Below are 14,141 nucleotides of genomic sequence, written 5' to 3'. Positions count from 1 at the left end.
GTCGCCACGCTTCTTGACACGTCACGTGACTCGTGTCAAACATGCCTATAATTATAAGTACACGACAATTCATTCCGTCAGCCAGTCTTTTTTTTTTAATTGACTATCATCATGGACGACACTCTGTATGACAACGTGTTAAACTATTTGAAAAATGGCACTTACCCTCTGACCGCGAAAGGGGAAAACCGTGAATAAAGTTTTTCTTGTCAAAGAACGTAAATGTCTATTTCAGGTTTTGCTAGAGAGAGAGAGAGAGAGATAGAGAGTGAGGGGGGGGGAGAGAGAGAGAGAGAGAGAAAGAGAGAGAGAGAGAGAGAGAGAGAATATTGATTGACTTATTTATTTATTGTTTGAAATTCTAGTAATATTTAATGTTCAGTATTCGGTACAACCATCTCATAAACAAACAGAACCAATGCACACAAAAACTGAAAGAAACAAGAACACAACCAAACAAATATATCTCACACACACAAAAACTGAAAGAAACAAGAACCAAACAAATATATCTCACACACACAAAAAACTGAAAGAAACAAGAACCAAACAAATATATCTCACACACACAAAAAACTGAAAGAAACAAGAACCAAACAAATATATCTCACACACACAAAAAACTGAAAGAAACAAGAACCAAACAAATATATCTCACACACACAAAAAACTGAAAGAAACAAGAACCAAACAAATATATCTCACACACACAAAAAACTGAAAGAAACAAGAACCAAACAAATATATCTCACACACACAAAAAACTGAAAGAAACAAGAACCAAACAAATATATCTCACACACACAAAAAACTGAAAGAAACAAGAACCAAACAAATATATCTCACACACACAAAAAACTGAAAGAAACAAGAACCAAACAAATATATCTCACACACACAAAAAACTGAAAGAAACAAGAACCAAACAAATATATCTCACACACACAAAAAACTGAAAGAAACAAGAACCAAACAAATATATCTCACACACACAAAAAACTGAAAGAAACAAGAACCAAACAAATATATCTCACACACACAAAAAACTGAAAGAAACAAGAACCAAACAAATATATCTCACACACACAAAAAACTGAAAGAAACAAGAACCAAACAAATATATCTCACACACACAAAAAACTGAAAGAAACAAGAACCAAACAAATATATCTCACACACACAAAAAACTGAAAGAAACAAGAACCAAACAAATATATCTCACACACACACAAAACTGAAAGAAACAAGAACCAAACAAATATATCTCACACACACAAAAAACTGAAAGAAACAAGAACCAAACAAATATATCTCACACACACAAAAAACTGAAAGAAACAAGAACCAAACAAATATATCTCACACACACAAAAAACTGAAAGAAACAAGAACCAAACAAATATATCTCACACACACAAAAAACTGAAAGAAACAAGAACCAAACAAATATATCTCACACACACAAAAAACTGAAAGAAACAAGAACCAAACAAATATATCTCACACACACAAAAAACTGAAAGAAACAAGAACCAAACAAATATATCTCACACACACACAAAAAACTGAAAGAAACAAGAACCAAACAAATATATCTCACACACACAAAAAACTGAAAGAAACAAGAACCAAACAAATATATCTCACACACACAAAAATAACAACAAGCACATAAATCGGAGAAAAAAAATGTTCCTATGGCCCCGTGGGGACAATAAAGTTTTGTAACAATAAAGTTAAAAATAAATACTGACATAGCTCTACATTGGTTAGAAAAGAGGGGGACCAGTTCGAGAGGGGGCCTATTTTGGATGCGAGAGGGGACCAAAATCGCCCAGGGGGACCAGTCGAAAACGAGACTGGATGTCTAAGGGGGGACCATTATAGAGCAGTGTTTGCCACGAATTGGTCCCCCGGGGGACTACTTCAGAGGGGGGACCGGACCGGATCCTACCCGGACTCTTGTTCGTCTCATGTAACTGCACATCCAGATCGCGATGAACTCAGCCGAGGACCTTACTCGGCAGAAATGTAATTATGTATGTGTTTTGAAAACTGAAACATTTACGCAGAACAGAAACTGGGTCTCCTTATGTTTCTATTTGTCTACCTCTATCTGTCTGTCTGTCTGCCTCTGTCCCAGTCCGGTATCGCCATAATGGCTAAAGGGACGTTAAACAACAATAACTACCCAACCGTCTCTGTCTTTGTCTCTCTCGATCTCTCCCCTCCCCCCCCCCCCCCCCCCCCCCCCGTTTCTGTTTCACTGTCTGTCTCAATGTCTCGCTGACTGATTGTCTCTGTCTGTCTGTCTATCTCTGTCTCTCGCAATCTCTCTGTTTATAAAAGAGATAATCCAAGGTGTGTGTGTATGTATGTGTGTGGGTGGGGGGTGGGGGTGTGGTTGAATAACAACAGGGGTAGGACAGGTAGGCTGACGCTCAGAGAAAACAAGTCTGCACAACACTGGTGGGCAAAAAGGTAATCCATGATGCATGACAAGTACACTGAGGCTCAGAGAAAACAAGTCTACACAACACTGGCTGTCATAAAAGGCAGGCCATGATGACAGGTACAATCCTACCCGGACCCTTGTGTCGTTCCGCTCTGCTGCACATTGGGGACACGTTGTACCCGCCGTGTGCTATAACAGGAGCAGAATGCAGCTATGTACCGGTCTTATTCATTACACCATATTATGGTGTTTTTCCACGCTGCAAGCTTTAGGTAAAGTAGTCACTGAATAATTATATTACCCCTTTCCAGGGGCCAATGGCCTGTAAAGTAATAATCCACTGTCATCTCTCTCTCTCTCTCTCTCTCTCTCTCTCTCTCTCTCTCTCTCTCTCTCTCTCTCTCTCTCTCTCTCTCTCTCTCTCTCTCTCTCTCTCTCTCTCTCTCTCTGAACGTTTGCTCTCTGTGCGTATTTGATAATTACAGCTTGCACCCCGAACTGTCATAAGTTTGATACCCTATGTACCCGTATAGCCTGATGCAATCGACCCCAGCAACCTTCCACTCTTTCCATGTGTTGTTTATTTTGTTTTGCTGTCCCCCACCTCATTCATTATCTCCTAGGCTTAGAGTTTTAAATCTGTCATCAGCTTGTGCCACTAAAGTTGTTTGTGTATGCACAATCAGTTGAAACTTCTTATTCAACAATAACTCTTGCATCATGGTTTGATGACCAGTTTATACCGACCTGTCATATGTAGAACACCTTGTGTACTGATCGTCTGATGCAATCGACCCCGCACCCTCCCACCACCACCACCACCAGCTATCCTCTGAGTGTATGGTGTGGTCAGTGGAAAGACAAAACTGTGTACATTGATAATGACAAAGACAAAATGGTATACGAAGATGGAGACGTAAGACACAGGTTAAGGGATGGTTCAAGACGGAAATGTAAGACGTTTCAAGACGACGTCAAGACATAGGTAAAAGGATGTTTCCATCGTGGATCCATTGCCGTAAGTCGACATACACTTCCTTAGGTTCCTTATTTTATACCCTCGACAACGAAATAAATAATTTTAAAAACAAAGAAAATGGGAGCTAGAGGCAAAGATTGCACAATCTGTACAAAGATAAAGACGTAAGACGTTTCAAGATGGCGTCAAGACAAATAATAGACCGTAAGATGTTATAAGACGAAGATGGTGACGTAAGACGTTTCAAGATGGTGTCAAGACGAAGATTTAAACAAAACTCAAGACGTAAGACGTTTCAAGACGAAGATTTAAACAAAGATGGAGACGTAAGACGTTTCAAGATGGCGTCAAGACGAAGATTTGAACGTAAGACGTTTCAAGACGTTTTAAGATGTTCTAAGACATGGTCTCAAGACGTAAGACGTTTCAAGATGGTGTTAAAACAAAGATGTGAACGAAGACGAAGATGTAAGACGTTCCAAGACATGGTCTCAAAACGTAAGATGTTTCAAGACGTTTCAAGATTGCGTCCTCAAGATGCGTCCTCAAAATGGCGTCCTCAAAAGGCATGAGATACCCCTTACCAGGGCCGGACTAGGCTAAGAGGAGGGGGGGGTTGCCAGCGGTGGTCCAGGGGGATGTTCCCCCTGGCGGGGTCAAGGGGCAGAGCCCCTTGTGGGGGTCAGGGGGCAAAGCCCCCTGAAGCTGATGGGTAGGTCATATTCTGAGATAGGAAAATGGTCGCTCCTTGCATGAAACGGCATAAAATAAACAATAATAAAAAATGTTTTAAATAAGTGAGGTACATGTTTAGGCCAGGGGGGGGGGGGGGTTGCGCAACCCCCATAACCCCCCGGTAGTCCGGCCCTGCTTACTATACTACTACTGGGAAGTTCGAGTGCCACCCACGATCCAAATCTACGTCAGTTGCTGTGTTCTGCCGTTCATTTTTAATAACTTAAACAAGTTCAAATGGACAAAAAACTAAACATCCGAGACACTAACATTTTTTACACACAATGTGCTGGTGCGCTTATCATTATGACATAACATTTACGAAAATGAGTAACAGGTACAACTTGGCAAATTAAAACAAAAGTGAACTGTATTATGTCAGTATGATAAGAATGAATTCTGAATATAAATTAACCACCTTTGTTTAAAAGAACAAACGGGTGTAGCTCAGTTGGTTTGACGGGAACACAGAGACATAGAGAATACTACATGGCTTGCTGTGTCGTACCAAATTTACACGAGGTTTTTTTAAAATATTGAACTGCGAGCGAAAGCGAGCTGTTCATTATTTGAAAAAGCAACGAGTGTAAATCTGGTACGACACAGCAAGCCATGTAGTATTTTGTTTATCCTACACACTGTACTTACGTGTATTTTACTGAACATTTCCTGCAGTCGAGGCAGCTATATTGAAGACGCTTGTTTTGGAACCTCGATCTCTTCTAAAGCCTCGTGCAATATATTACGTCAAAGTAAAGAAACGTCACTCTGAAAGTGTGGCGTGAGGTGTTAGTTCTGAAAATTCATCGAGGGTAATTAGCGAGCGCAATTTTTATTCTATAATGACGTTTGTCTCGGTGACTCTGGCATCATAAGCAGTGGAAAACAGGTCCCTGTCAGACTTGCTTGATATGACCTCATTTACATGATAATATATACACACATGTGATTTGAACAATTATTATATATCGAGTGTCTCTCTCACGTATGTAGAATAACATAAACTATCCAGCTGACGACGGTGGCCAACTCAGCCGGACGTAATGATGTGTGACCTATGAAGTAGGATCCTTTACAAGTCCGAATGCAATTGTTGTGTCTGCTGCTCTCTCCTCATGGACTTGAAAGCCCTTTCCATCAGTCTTCCATGACAAAGCTTGCTTTAACAGTTGCCTCTTGAAAAAGCGCCGAGTGACAACTTCGGGTAACCTTCGCCGGCAATCTCTTGCTAAGTATGTACAGAGAGGAAGAGAGAGAGAGAGAGAGAGAGAGAGAGAGAGAGAGAGAGAGAGAGAGAGAGAGAGAGAGAGAGAGAGAGAGAGAGAGAGAGATAAACAGACATACGGACAGACAGACAGAGAGGAAGAGAAAGAGAGAGAGAGAGAGGCACACACACACACACACACACAATCAATCAATCAATGAGGCTTATATCGCGCATATTCCGTGGGTACAGTTCTAGGCGCTCTGCAGTGATGCCGTGTGAGATGAAATTTTATACGGCCAGTAGATTGCAGCCATTTCGGCGCATATTTACCTTTCGCGGCCTATTATTCCAAGTCACACGGGTATAGGTAGACAATTATTAACTGTGCCTAAGCAATTTTGCCAGGAAAGACCCTTTTGTCAATCGTGGGATCTTTAACGTGCACACCCAATGTAGTGTACACGGGGGGAGGGTTCGGACACCGAAGAGAGTCTGCACACAAAGTTGACTCTGAAATAAATTTCCGCCGAACCTGGGATCGAACTCACGCTGACAGCGGCCAACTGAATACAAATCCAGCGCGCTACCAACTGAGCTATATCCCCGCCCCACACACACACACACACACACACACACACACACATACACACACACACAGAAGGACGGACGGACCGACGGACATTTCTTTTATTTTCTCTTTGTATTTTGATATGTTTCTTTAGTGTCCTCTTGTGGTTCAAATAATGTTCTCGTCGAACCGAAACAGATAAATGTGAAGCCTTTTTTAATCAGTCTGACTTGCTCACTAAGTTGTATCATTCGGGCGAAGTGGCGCAGTGGTAAAGGCTGTTCTTAACCAGACGAACCTTTGGTTCGCGAACTAGGTTCGTGGGGTTCGGCGAACCTCAAGACTGGTTCGGCGAACTTGTCTTGGTTCTTAACCAGACGAACCTGAGTTTTCGAACTAGGTTTGGGGGGTTCGGCGAACTAGGTTCGGGGTTTGCAAGTCATGTCTTGGGAACCTTGAAGATCGGGCCGAACCTTTGACTCTTCTGCCAAGGAGGAAGACAAATTATTGAAAAACTGAATCTCAATGGCGGACGAAATCACCCAAGTCAAAATTACATTTTCTGAGATTTTATAAAAACAACGCTTGAACGAAAAGGTAGGATGGTGACTTCCGTTCGATTTCAAGTTAAGCTTTTCACTTTTCCGAGCAAGACAACCGCTGAGAGTGAAAAAACGCCGCTGTTCGACTTCGAAATTTCCAGTCGTAGACGACCTTCGCTTCTGCAGCATTGTGTTAGTGCAGGTGAGGCAGTGTTACTCATTTCGCTGAGCTCGTTTTCGTATTGTTGTGCATTAGGATCATCTAGTATGATATGAATAAAAGCAGGAATGACTTCGGCATGTAAACGCATTGATTTTGTCGAAATCAGCACAGCAGTAAGCTAGATTCTTTCTGCTCAATTTGTTTAATTTTTTTCTTCAAAAGTTTATGACTTTGATTTTGATTGTTTGTTTATCTCATCGGCACAACATCCACCAGGCGAAATATCAATATGTTGAATGATAACGTTGAGATAAGGAAGTTCACACATTTATCTGCTTGCAACAACAATCGCAAGGACAGATCTATCTGCTTCGTTGACTGCTAGATTTTCATTGAATTTTCCAAGTAGGCTAAATGATGATCTCGTTTTCAATTAGATCTGGACAGTGTTTGTGTTCTTAGATTCATGATTGACCATGCAGGCTGATTGAGATCATAACATTGTGTTTGTTTGTGCTGGTGCAATGTGCAGATCAATGGCCCGGACCGCAGGATGACCCAGTGATCAATACAACTTGCGTTCACCACTCAACATTGTCTTCCACCTAACTCAAGGGCAAAAATAAAGGTACATGCTGGTGAAATCATTGTGCAATTTATGTCTGTGAAGATCAAGATAGTTGTTAGCTCTAACTGATCATGCTTATTATTATCAAGTTACATACACACTCCGCCCCAGCACCACCCTAAACCCATAACAACACTCTCCAGTCCAACTACCCCCACCCTTCCATGCAACATATGTTGCCGTCTGTACCTTGTTTGTGGTTATGGGGAGTGCTCAAATAGTTCCATAACTGTTAATATAAATTAAAAGTACTGAGAGTTTCATTTTCCATTGCTCTTCCCCTTCCTCACGTCACATTACACACTCCCTTTGCCCCATCCCCCACCCCCTCTCTCTTTCTATGCTCTCTTTTTTCTTTTACTTCTTCTTCTCTTTCTCTCTCTCTCTACCTGTATAAATCAGCTCTCTGGTTGTTGCTTCTGTAAGTGTAATGTAAAGTTCTACATCTCTGCATTTGTATTGTCATTTTTCAGAATGCCCTTGTAATAACTTCAGCGTCTGCCCATGGAGTCTATATCTAAAGTCAAAGTCTCAAATGTGATGTGATCAAGAGGATGCCGCAATGATCCAGGTAATATTGCAAATACTCAAACTGATCTAAAAGCAGAAGCATAACGTGATCCACAAACATTTCTGCTTAAACATTACAGGGTTACAGTACACCCAGAAAAACAGCTGGATGTTAGTGCATAATTATCTGCAAGTGCAAGCAACATCGACCCTCTCCCCCTGCTCTTTTTCCATCAGCAAGAGCAACATTTATTTTCATGTACAACTTTTCTAGTGCCTCTTATGTTGTATAACTGTTGATATTTAAATGAAGCAAGTGTTTGTTTTCAATGGCACTGCATTTCCCATGTACACAAACACACACACACACACACACACACACACACACACACACACACACACATTCGCATTGTCTCTGCCTGTCTGTGTCTGTCTGTCTCTCTGTCTGTCTCTCTGTCTGTCTCTCTGTCTGTCTCTGTCTCTCTCTGTCTCTCTGCCTCTCTCTCTCTCTCTCTCTGTTTTTACATCAGTAATTTTGATCACTTGCACTTCACTGGGATTTAGTTACTGAATCAGTCATTCAGTGAGAGTGTTATGTAGAGTAAGAGTATTGAGTCTGCTGCTGCTGCTGCTGTTGTTCTTACTAATTACTGTTTTTCCTCTCTGCATAATTCTTGTTCTCCCTTAAAATGCTGGTGTTTTTTTCATCATTACAGTATCTGTCCATTGAGTCTGCGTCTGAGCTGTGATGGGACCAAAAAGATTCCAGAATGAAAGAGGTAACTTTTACTGATCTTTATTTAGTTTATGGAGAAGTTGGTTCACATAATGCATTACAGAGTTGCTGCCTTTTTAGATATATTAAACATTGTACCAGTCATTACATGATCAAACTGTGTTAGCCACCCCACCTTCCCCGGTTCCCAGCTATCCTTCTATCCCCGCCTCTAAACCCCCACCCCAATCCTTCCATCTCCCCCAAATCAAATTTACTGACACAACACTGATTTTCATTTTACCTTATTTAAGTGTTCTTTGAATAAAATTATATAGCCTGTTGCTGCTGCAAATGTTGTTGTGACTGTTCTTCCTCAGTGTATATTTTTTTCGTTTCCTCAGAATGCAGTTCTCCCATGCACCACAGCGTCTATCAATGGAGTCTACAATATTGTCTGGGATGTGATTTGAGTAAGAGCATGTCAGAATGATCAAGGTAACTTTTTAAACACACATAACTGATCAAACTGTAGAATTCAAGTACACAATTTCAGATGTTTTCAAATGCATAACATACTGCAACAGTCAGGGTCTTTCTCCACATAAAGAGTGTGAGGTTTTCTTGGTAAAATTGCGATTTTTGTCGCTATGCGCAGAGTGCGACCTTTTTATTTGATTTTTGTACTATAAAGGCAGATATTCAAATAAAAGAAAGTCTTGCATGGGGAGGAAGGAATATGCATGAGGCTTTTGACAAGACAAACTGTCCTTATTAGAGCCTAAACATACGTTCCTTACCGTTAGAACCAAAATGTCAGACATCATAGATGGGCATCCTTTTACTTAAACATAATTATACACTGTACCGCACATTAATAACCTGGTTGTGTTCTGTGGCAGTGCATAGTGGGAACCTTTTTGCTTAATGAATTTCACATGTGTCTGTAACTTGAATCTCCACCAAAAGAAGCTGGACGTAAAAAGGGGTGTCTAAAAAAAAGCGCCCTATTTCCTTTTTGATCTCTTTTTTTTTTCGCAGTCAAAAATGTGATTAAAAAGAAAATAGGGAGGTTTTTTTACCATCCTGTATAGTCTTGTTGTTCCCATGTAAAAACCTAGTCAAACATGTGGTGTTTGATATGCTGGGTAATATGGTGAGGAACATGCCTTTAAAGGCCCAGTCATAATTGTGAAAGCCGTTCTGCTCAGCTGTAATTTGATGAATTTTGTTGTTGTTGTGTTTAATGAAATGAATTCGCAAAAAGGAAAACAATTTTTTTTACTGTTCACACAAAGCACTTGTAGATATTTGGTATGTGCTGCATGTCAGGGGTGGTCTTATTCAATCAATCAATATGAGGCTTATATCGCGCGTATTCCGTGGGTACAGTTCTAAGCGCAGGGATTTTTATTTTTTTATTTTATTTTTATTTTTATGCAATTTATATCGCGCACATATTCAAGGCGCAGGGATTTATTTATGCCGTGTGAGATGGAATTTTTTTACACAATACATCACGCATTCACATCGGCCAGCAGATTGCAGCCATTTCGGCGCATATCCTACTTTTCACGGCCTATTATTCCAAGTCACACGGGTATTTTGGTGGACATTTTTATCTATGCCTATACAATTTTGCCAGGAAAGACCCTTTTGTCAATCATGGGATCTTTAACGTGCGCACCCCAATGTAGTGTACACGGAAGGGACCTCGGTTTTTCGTCTCATCTGAAAGACTAGCACTTGAACCCACCACCTAGCTTAGGAAAGGGGGGAGAAAATTGCTTACGCCCTGACCCAGGGTCGAACTCGCAACCTCTCGCTTCCGAGCGCAAGTGTGTTACCACTCGGCCACCTAGTCCTAATACATACAGGTAAACTGACAGGTACTTTTCCACAGTGGAACCCCTCTTTCAGACCCATTCATTTCAGACTTCCTCCTTTTTAAGATCTTGCTTCTTTAGATGTTCTGTGACGGGTGAAGTGGCGCACAGTGGTAAGACGTCGGCCTCCTAATCGGGAGGTCGTGAGTTCGAATCCCGGTCGCTGCCGCCTGGTGGGTTAAGAGTGGAGATTTTTCCGATCTCCCAGGTCAACTTATGTGCAGACCTGCTTAGTGACTTAATCCCCTTCGTGTGTACACGCAAGCACAAGACCAAGTGCGCACGGAAAAGATCCTGTAAACCATGTCGGAGTTCGGTGGGTTATGGAAACACGAAAATACCCAGCATGCCTACTCAACGAAAGCGGAGTGAAGCTGACTATGCTCTCAGAGTATAGTGTGGGGAACCCAAATGGGCAAACAAGCTCACACGTCACCAGAATTTCTGGAACGCTGAAGAAGAAGAAGATGTTCTGTTCATAACCTCTGTAAATTACCCCCATTTTTAGACCCCTTCCATTTTAAGACTTGATTTTCTCACATTTTTTAAGGTCTTAAAAGGGGTTTCCCCTGTACTCCTAAAAAACCCTGACCCACAAAGTAATTTAATTATAACTGCTGTAATCGTTCCTTCCGTGTGCTATTATCTGTGGGTTTTTTTCTTCTCCTGTGTTGTCTCATCCTCTGTGCGCCCTGAAAGAGACCTCCGGGTCGAAATTGCCGTACCTTGTCTTATCCAGCTGTGACCCCGCCTTCGTATTAATGTGAGGGCAGTACTTTTTTTTAAACTTTCAATATTGACCGTACGTTTTGCATAAAACACCAATAATGAATTAAAAATACATCAGAAAATTATTTCCTCACTATACACAATAACCCCTCATTTAAAGGCTGACAAAGTCCTATTTAATTAGTTTACTTACTTCCAGGGCTTTTCCCATCGTTGCGGGGATGTATAAATTAAGCTTCCTGCAAAGTTTTAGGTTTGAAGTCCTTACCAATTACAAGAAATAATCAATTCTTAAAGGCATATGTACTCGATGACTATACACGCTAATTGCTTTACCAACAGCTGGAGACATGCTAAATTAAGTTCCCTGCAAAATATTGTGGTCTAGGACCCCTTCAATGTTGAGATATGTTAATTTTCATTTTGATCTGGATCGTCCTATTTATAGATTTGGCAACACATGTAACGTTGATGCAAGGGAGCTAACACCGCGGCTTTGTTGACATCCTCACTTTTTCAGAGGCTAGAACAAGCTGTAATGCATGTATTATGGTCCGCGCATGGTGACATATCGTCATTATATGGTCTTATGGTGCGTTTGACATCGATTATGGGCAAACTACACTTTGTAAACACGGGAGCGCGTACATATGCCTTTAATAAAGTTTATTGCTATCTTTAGAAACAGTTCTCCAGGGCTTGGGCTATTTTTAGACCGTCAACACAGACAGTACAGCTTCGTCAATCCCCGCGTGAAGGAAATCGCTCACCTTCCACGTGCAAAACGTAGTGATATTGACACGCCAGATTAGCGCGGTAGCGGATTGTGCTAAGCAGGAAAGCGCGCTTTTCTGTATTCTTGTTAACTTCGCAATTTCCGGAAAACATCCACTTTCACTTTGAGACTGTTTTCGAAAGCTACAGCCAATCGTTATTATATCCCCTTAGGTACAGTTTTATAACATTATTGGCACATGTAAACAATAGGAATTAATTAATGAACGCTACGAAAAGGGCAGTCTTTAACCTATGAACTTGCAACTGTGTTGACCTGTGTAATGTAACATAGACCACCACCATCTCTGTCTCTCTGTCTCTGTCTCTTACCTGTTCGCAAACCTTTACCCAAATGTATGCTAAATGTATATACAACTAGATGAATACCCGCTTCGCCGGGAAGAAGTTGAGCCGAATACTCGGCTTCGCCGGGGACCCGGCTTTGCCGGGTGTACGCCGGCTTTGCCGGCGCACCGTACGAAGGAAGGGAGATAAACGCGCAAAACACTGGAGAAGATAAGGAAGAGTTACTGGGAATGGATGTACAGAAAAACCAAAATCGGTTCAGCGCTGCGCGCTGAGAGCACGTGTTAAAAATTTTCATCGACCAGATTGTGTCCGGGGTCTACCTGAATATGCCCACCAAATTTGAAGCAGATCCATCAAGAACTTTGGCCGTGCATGGCGAACACACAGACAGACAGACAGACAGACACAAGCCGTATATAGATATAGATACAAGACAAGACAAGACATGGCAAGACAAGACAATTTAGGAAAAGGTTGCCAGTAGGCCAATAGAGGGATGACAAGACAAGACAAGGCATGACAAGACAAGACAGGACAGGACAGGGACCCCAAAAAAAAGAAAGAAAAAAAGAAAGATAACTAATTCGGTCAACAGATGTAAAAGAAATAAGCATTTGTTTGGGTTGAATGTTTGGGTGTCACCCTGTATATATTTGTATTTTTGCAGGACAGGGTCGAGTTGTGATGATGTCAGGGCGACTGAAGACACACCAACAAGTATTCTTCGGAAGTGTTTGGAACACAAATGAACATTATTTCATAATAAAAAGGCGGCTGACATTGATGTTCATATCGGTTCATGTTCATATTCTCAGCACAGACGTGTGCTTAGAAATCGGATGTTTAAGAACAAGAAACAACCCTGAATAAAGCCTTATGAAATATGGTTGGAGCTGGATCAAAAGTGTGTGTGTGTGATTGAAGGGCAACATTTATAAATGATGAGACAGAAAGCTAAAGCACATCCTTTTATCGTACGTTCCATATCGTCCTCCTACTTTAAATGCTTGCTAATACAGACGTTCTCCAAGAAAACGTCTATCCAGTAATGTTTTGTTTATCGCAATGAAAGCTTTTTAAAAAACAAAAACCAAGACCAATTGAATTGCTCAAAACGTAAAGAAACAGGATGATTTTGGTTCAGTAGTACTATTTGTAGACCCTTAAAGCAATACATCCACAAGGGATTCCAGTGTATCAGTGCAAATAGAAAATTTCTGATATAACTTGAAAATTAAAACAGATTGAATTGTGATAAAAAGAACCAAAATCCCGAGTAGTTTTTTTTTTAGGTCTCCCTCTTCACTCAATCCCCAAACTCATATTCTGTACCGAAAAGAGCTCAAACACACACGTGGACAGACAGACACGCACACACACTTTGGTAATCATCATGTATGCTTCTCGACTCTGCTGATCCACAATCAGAAATATCGCTATCATCATTTATTTATTTATGTTTGGTCACCGTCTTTCCCTTTTCACAGGCAAGTTTTTTTGTGTAGCATTTCCCATAGAACCCCGATGGCTCCACGGTAGACACAATGATCAGTCCATACCAGTCATGTTATTTTCTCGAATCAATTTATAACCTTTAACCCAGGAGGGTAAATGACATAGAAGGCTTCGGGTAATCTTGAACTTTAATGTGTTAAATTCATAGTATAATTCAGAGGCATTCAAGCCTCCAAATTTGGAGAACCTGCACTTGTAATCATAACAAGTCTTTTAGATCCCTTTAAAGTCACGGAATTAACTCCGATGAACTGTACGAATCATAGCGTACTCTGGTACGAATGCATTTTGTTTACAAATTACATGCGTCAAAGAAGGAATTATCCGTGTCAGCGGACAGAGGAGGCAACTTTGTCGTGTAATTGAAGTCCCTTGGTTGACAACCTACGCCATTTTCGCCGATCAAACAACCAAATTAATTAA

General features: G+C 41.0%; 1 long non-coding RNA gene across 1 annotated transcript; it reads left to right on the top strand.

Annotated features, from left to right (window-relative positions):
- Positions 1 to 6,262: 6,262 nt before the first annotated feature.
- On the top strand, positions 6,263 to 13,356 carry LOC138947801 (uncharacterized). The gene is made up of 6 exons (XR_011449810.1): positions 6,263 to 6,688; positions 7,182 to 7,277; positions 7,751 to 7,848; positions 8,504 to 8,566; positions 8,907 to 9,000; positions 12,871 to 13,356. It is a non-coding gene; the product is annotated as an uncharacterized lncRNA (long non-coding RNA).
- The last annotated feature ends 785 nt before the right edge of the window (positions 13,357 to 14,141 follow it).

Source organism: Littorina saxatilis, linkage group LG14, assembly GCF_037325665.1.
Source record: "Littorina saxatilis isolate snail1 linkage group LG14, US_GU_Lsax_2.0, whole genome shotgun sequence".
Classification (NCBI taxonomy): domain Eukaryota; kingdom Metazoa; phylum Mollusca; class Gastropoda; order Littorinimorpha; family Littorinidae; genus Littorina; species Littorina saxatilis.
Note: the sequence above shows the minus strand (reverse complement) of the source record. Positions and strands in the feature narration are given on the sequence as shown.